Below are 6,028 nucleotides of genomic sequence, written 5' to 3' on the forward strand. Positions count from 1 at the left end.
GCCAGGAAGAAGACCTTACCAGTCTCCAGTTTTTATCATCGCAAAAACAGTTAATGGAGTCATTCCAGAGCGCAGTCAACTGGACGTAACAAATTCTATATTTCTGAATGATGTCCGCCACGTTAATCAAGCTATACATCGATCAGTGTGGCCTCTGACAAGGGCAGATGACATCTTTAGCACCTTAGGTTTGTCAGGAGCTCGTTTCATCTCTATTATCGACGTGTCGCATGGATTCTACAATGTCAATCTTCATGAAAAGAGCGAAAAATATATTAGTTTCTCTTTCCGAGTTACAGGTCAACAAATGATCTTCCAGCGACTTCCACAAGGAGCGTCTCCATCTCCGCAGATTTTTCAGGAATTTATGTCTATTCTGTTTGAGGGAATGCAATCTTTTGTACGTTTTTACATCGATGATCTGGTAATCTTCAGTCAATCCGAAGACGAGCATCTCTCTCACTTGGAAAAGGTGTTTCAGAGATATGACAGAGCAGAACATAAAAAGCACAAAATGTCAATTTTTCGCAAAGAAAGTTTCCTTATTGGGTTTCATCATCATATCAGAAGGAGTGAAACCAAAGGAGAGCAAAATCAGAGAAATTGTACAGTTGAAGCCTCCACGCAACATCAAAGAACTTCGTGTCTCGGACTCACAGGATTTTACCGAAGATTTTGTCTTGAACTACGCTAAATTGACCTCCTGTTTTACACGGCTGCTTCGCAAGGACACAAAATGGGAATGGGAAGAAGAGCAGCAATCCTGTTTCAATCTTTTGAAGGAAGAACTCTCTAAATCAGTCTTCTTGAAGTTTCCTTACCATGACGGCAGACCATACTACATCATTACTGACAGCAGCAAGGACGTATCCGCCAGCGCTCTGTTACAAAAGGACGACGACAACAGGTGGTGACTTATTTCCACACACTCAAGAGTACACAGTCTAGCAATGAGTCGATCTTTCAACTTCACTAGAGAACTTTTCGCAATTGTTGATGGATTAAAGAGATTTTCTTACGAGATTTTTGGAAGAGAAACTTATATACTGACAGACTGCAAAGCCATAACTTACATGCAAAAGTCAATGGATGTCGACTCGAAACTTTATAGAATCAGTGTCATGTTGTCAGACAAAAATATAAAATGGATCTATATTAAGAGGAAGCTCAACACAGTTGATATATTAAGCCGACCACCAGACGACACACTTCTTCAAACTCGACCGTTCTCACTCGCGGATGAAGAAGCAGGGTTTTTGGCAGCGACGGTACAGACAGAACCAACGTCGGTGAATTCGTCTTCACCGAAAGGAAACTTAGACTTTCTAGGTTTGGAATGTCAACAGATTAGTAAGTACCAGATGAACGACGTAGAATTAGGACCAATTATAAGCTTAATGCTTCAGCACGGGACAAATGATTACGCAAAATTTGAATTTAGTAGCACAAAGAGGGATGCCCTGCAAAGACAGGAAGACCGGGACACCGGGTTGAGATTTAATGAAGATAGAAATGGCAAAAATAGCCATGTTACAGTTAGTCCACAGAACCATGACTCCTTAGGAGAGGCTGTTAGTCTCCAAGACCAGCCTGATTATATTGATACTCCGGAAAAAATGAAAAATTAAATGATATGAAAGGAAATGAATGTATATTTATAGATCCACAAATGAATCCAAGAAAGCTTGAAAAGTTACTGGAAAAGTGTAATATTGTGCTATGGCTGCAGAAGGAAGTTGACAAGCTCATTTATGGGAGAGGATCTTGTATCGGATGCCGCCACCGAAAGAAGGCAGAAAATCAAATGCGCAAAGTTTACAATTAATGATTCCTAGGTGCCTGACTTCTGGTGTTTTACAACTGTCGCATTTAAAAGTCCTCATGACCGCCCACCATAACGTGGAAAGAAGCCTAGTCAAACTAAGAAATTTCCGCTATTTCGACAAGATGTCGACACATATCATAAATGAGGCTCAGAATTGCCATATTCGCTTGCGTAGAAATATTACCCCCAAAATTGTGCCTGAGCTACAAAAGAATGTCTCCGCTGAAATAAGCTTTGAAACGTGGTGTTTGGACACTTTAGGCCCTTTGCCTTTGTCTGGAGGCAACAAATATGTCGTTGTATGCATAGATGTCCGTACTTCCTTAGTTTTCTTAGAACCCGTACCTGATGTTACTTCAGAGACTATTTGTAAATTTTTACTGCGTCACGTTATTTCTTATTTTGAATGTTTCGTTTCCTATTGACAGATAGTCAAGCGGTTTTCCACTCAAGTCTTTTCAAACGACTCATGAGTTTCTTGAAGGTGAAGAAACGCTTCACCAGTCCTCGAGCTCCCTCCACGAATGGAGCAGCAGAGAATAAGGTCAAACTCTGCAAAAGTCTAATTTGTAAATATATTGATGTAACTTCAAGATCCTAGAGTGAATTTATTTATCTGTGTCAATTTATTTTAAACAGTTCGATCAGTCATCCAAGAGGGTTCTCGCCCTATGCCTTAGCATTTGCTCATGAACCTATTAATCTCCTTGATATGCAGATCTCACGACATCGACTCCAGGTATATCTAGATGACGAAGACTACGCAGTCCAGCTTTTGAAGGAAATTTTCCTTACCTACCACATTTCCAGTAAGGTCCTCCTACAAGAGCGAGGAAGACAAGCAGAGCAGTTTAATAAGGGTTGCACCAAGGTCCCATTATTGTCTGTTGGAAGCGTAGTCTACATCAAGGATGACACAATAAAACCTGGTACCCCAAAGGGCGTTAGTTTTCGATATATCGGTCCATACTGTGTTTTGCAAGAAATGCATAAAATGTATTTCTTTTGAAGTCCTTACAGGATCCATATAAAAGGAGAATGGCCAACATCCAGTTACTTAAGGCTGTTGGTGAGAGTCGAGTATTCCTCTCAAAACATCCAATAGTTTCTAAGGGGATGGAGAAAGCTTTCCCAAGTCAGACGGAGCCGAGTAGTTCTACTAACGGATCTAGAACAAAGCCAACAATGAGAACATTCGCGCTGCGCTCAGGAAATATATTTTCAAGGAAACCAGAAGACACTAGACAACAAAGAAATTATTTAAATAACACCGATAAAAGCATCCAAATGGCAAAGGATAGCATCGACACCCGACCCCCAGCCCAGAACCAAAATTGGGAGATTCCGTCACATCCAGAATGCAGTCCGCTATCAAACTCGATTCTTTTCCAAAGTATGCGCGAGGATAAAGGATATCTGTCAGGAGGAAAGGTTATCCATCGTCGAAATGGACAATACAGGAACAATTTCCACCCCTAATCGACCTAAGCAAGGTACATATAAACCGGCTGGCTTCTACAAGCTTAGTCCTGTCCCAATACGAGGCCGTCGATTCTGAGAAATAGCCTTGGTTGTTGTATTACTCTCGTGTCATTTATTAGTAGGTTAGGGATATGTAATTGGTAAAGAAAAAAATTCTGTTGGTTTTTCGCATTAGTTCACTAGTCAACTGTTCAGAGAATGGCTAGGAAGAAGTCCGAATACTCACTAGGTCAATTTGTATAGAAGATTGTTCACTCAGAGTTCCATAATATCCCATTTTCAAACTATGGTGACTTGGCTTAACACTTAAAATCCTTGTATCAGTCAACGCTCTTGGAGAAAAAGTTAAGTCGGTACCTAGTTTATTGGGGCACTAAAACAATTTCCTTCATTGCAGGACTCTCGGCAATCACACAACTCCTTTCTGTGGAATGTGGTCAAAATGGCTCTTTATCCTTCTCGTCTCAGAGGTATCCGGCTCTGTCAAGTATCGAACTAAAAGTTTTGTGTCACAGGGCATGGCTTTCCGTAAGGTGGGAAAAATGACCCCTACCAGCGGAAGTTATAAACTCATTATTCACGCTTTCTCGAGTTAGACGTAGCCGAGTAGTTCTACTAACGGATCTAGAACAAATCCAATAATGAGAACATTCGCGCTGCGCTCTGGAAATATATTTTCAAGGAAACCAGAAGACACTAGACAACATAGAAATTATTTAAATAACACCGATAAAAACATCCAAATGGCACAAGATAGCATCGACACCTGACCCCCAGCCCAGAACCAAAATTGGGAGATTCTGTCGCATCCAGAATGCAGTCCGCTATCAAACTCGATTCTTTTCCTTAGTATGCGCGAGGATAAAGGAGAAAAGTCCGACGAGTCTGCACACGGTCCAGATGAACCCAATATCTGTCAGGAGGAAAGGTTACCCATCGTCGAATTGGACAATACAGGAACAACTTCCACCCCTAATCGACCTAAGTAAGGTACATATAAGCCGGCTGGCTTCTACAAGCTTAGTCCTGTCCCAATAAGAGGTCGTCGATTCTGAGAAATAGCCTTGGTTGTTGTTTTACTCTCGTGTCATTTATTAGTAGGTCAGGGATAGGTAATTGGTAAAGAAAAAAATTCTGTTGGTTTTTCGCATTAGTTCACTAGTCAACTGTTCAGAGAATGGCTAGGAAGAAGTCCGAATACTCACTAGGTCAATTTGTATAGAAGATTGTTCATTCAGAGTTCCATAATATCCCATTTTCAAAGTATGGTGACTTGGCTTAACACTTAAAATCCTTGTATCAGTCAACGCTCTTGGAGAAAAGGTCAAGTCGGTACCTAGTTTATTGGGGCCCTATAACGATTTCCTTCATTGCAGGACTCTCGGCAATCACACAACTCTTTTCTGTGGAATGTGGTCAAAATGGCTCTTTATCCTTCTCGTCGCAGAGGTATCCGACTCTGTCAAGGATCGAACTAAAAGTTTTGTGTCACAAGGCATGGCTTTCCGCAAGGTAGGAAAAATGACCCCTAACAGCGGAAATTATTATTCACGTCAATATCTCTCAAATTAACGAAGGATTAGATGCAATCGGAAATAAAATAACCAATAGTACAAATAAAATTTTGGAACAATTATCCTTTGGTTTAAAGCCAAAAGGATTAATATCACCTGCACCAACAGCCAAACGCTTGTTCGAGCAGTTTCACGAAAGTCAAATTTTAGGATCTCAATTAATTAACTGGCCTAGATTCCGCAATGAAAACAGAGGGTCATCGCCAAGCGCAACTCTTTGCTGGACTGCGAAATCCAGCTGGCTGAAAAAGTCTTAAATAGCATTAGATCTCTTATGCAAGTGAAAAGAAATAAAATTCCCAGAAGTTTAATACCTGGTCTTGGCAACATCAGAGGTTATGTCGCTGGATTAGCCACTGATAGTCAGGTTCAGGAGGTACAAGAACAACTAAATGACATAAAGAAAACAAACGACAGTTTCACATTTTTTTTCCTCAGCAACTAGCATTATTCATTCTTTAGAACAGGATGTCGCAAGGGTTCAAAAGGACACTTTTAACATAGTTAATGAAACTCTCCTAGCTTTTCAAAAATCAATAATGGACAACCAAAAAGAAATAGTTAGCAATCTAATTTTCGGAGTTGCATCGCTCCAAACAAACTTGGAACGTGTCGCATGGCATTTAACTGCAGAAATCCGGAACCTACAACATCGGTTATACGAGATTTTACATGCAGTTATGACTACATCCCTAAAAGGTTTTCCGGTGCAGCTATTAGACCCATCCGATTTAAGTTATATTCTGACTAACATTGTCCAATCCCTCCCAAATCCCTATGCGCTAGCCATTTCTTCCAATGAAAATCTTTTGGACCTGGTTAAAATTGTAAATTGTGAACTCATGTCAACTTCAGAACAGTTAATAGTTGTGTGCTATTTACCACTGAATCAAATAGGCAGTGAATTTAACTTGTATGAAACAATATCAGTACCGTACAGAATAAGTGATTCCCAACATTACATTAAAACTCAACCTTCTTCCGACTTTTTTGCTGTAACAAATGATGCTGATTCATACCTGTTATTGAACCGTTATGATTTAGAATTTAATTGTGTATCCTATAAGCAGAAAACCATTTGTGATAGCCATATAGTTCTGAGAAAAGCTAGTTTCAAATCATGCTCATATTCTGTTTTTACGGAGGA

The sequence above is a fragment of the Artemia franciscana genome, unplaced genomic scaffold (assembly GCF_032884065.1).
Source record: "Artemia franciscana unplaced genomic scaffold, ASM3288406v1 Scaffold_320, whole genome shotgun sequence".
NCBI lineage: Eukaryota > Metazoa > Arthropoda > Branchiopoda > Anostraca > Artemiidae > Artemia > Artemia franciscana.